Consider the following 1,042-nt stretch of genomic DNA (forward strand, 5'->3'; position numbering starts at 1 on the left):
TTTAGGTTTATACGTATAAGTAACTAAATAATAATATATTATTATTTATAATAATTACTTTACTATAGACGAGAACACGATATATATACACACACACACACACACACACACACACACACACACACACACACACACAAACAAGGAAGCTTAAATTGTAAACTTTTACAATTTTTTATTCATATGAGAACTAAATAGCATTATTTGTAACAAATTAATATTGGAGAGCAGTATATATACAAGCCTTCAAATAATTCTCTGCCCTCTATTCTATCCAGTTATAATTTTTAAAGTATAGTCATGGCCCCGGAGACTTTTGCATGTTTATCTCCACTTGTACACTCTTTCCTTGTGCTTCAAGGATTAAACTAATTTTCCTTGTTTGCTTACATCTACAGTTAAAAGATTTTCCTTCTGACTAAATTTTGTTTTTAGAATCTCATGTTTGAAATATGACAGTTGCACATAGATACAAGAATTTTTTTTTTTTTTTACATGTAATATTTCTTTAATTTGACAACAGGTGATCTAATCAAATGTTGGGAATAATCGTAAAATTTTGATGACATGTAAAGTTTTATAAATGATGTTACTATCAGTTTTTCATTTGTTTTATAAGAATGAAGTCATTTACTGTAATGAAAATGTTACCTTTCAACTTAAGGTGAGCTTATACTATGCCCTCTCTTTTATAAATATTAGATCTTGGATATTTAATTATAAAACTTTCATAGTATGTGAAGGTTTTACAGCTTTAAACAGAAACTGTATAACATTATAATTGGTACAAGAATCAAATGGGTGGGGGGGGGGGGTGTAATTTAAGTTACACCATTAAATTATAATGGTAAAAACTCAAATTGTGATAAATATTTTCCTAAGATTTATTCAAATAATCACATTATAATGAAACTTTCATTAAAGTAGTTTTTTTGTATAATATATTGTTTCACTCGTGAACATTTTATAGTGTTTACTTCTTTTAACCTTTATTATACCCACAACATTTTATAGTGTTTACTTCTTTTAACCTTTATTATACCCA

The 1,042-nt window shown here is 27.1% G+C and overlaps 1 protein-coding gene across 1 annotated transcript in view; it reads left to right on the plus strand.

Moving 5' to 3' along the window:
* The window catches only part of LOC106468002 (very-long-chain enoyl-CoA reductase-like), a 25,748-nt gene that overhangs the window by 2,048 nt on the left and 22,658 nt on the right, over positions 1–1,042 (plus strand). The window lies entirely within an intron of this gene.

This window comes from Limulus polyphemus, unplaced genomic scaffold, assembly GCF_000517525.1.
Source record: "Limulus polyphemus unplaced genomic scaffold, Limulus_polyphemus-2.1.2 Scaffold2825, whole genome shotgun sequence".
Classification (NCBI taxonomy): Eukaryota; Metazoa; Arthropoda; class Merostomata; order Xiphosura; family Limulidae; genus Limulus; species Limulus polyphemus.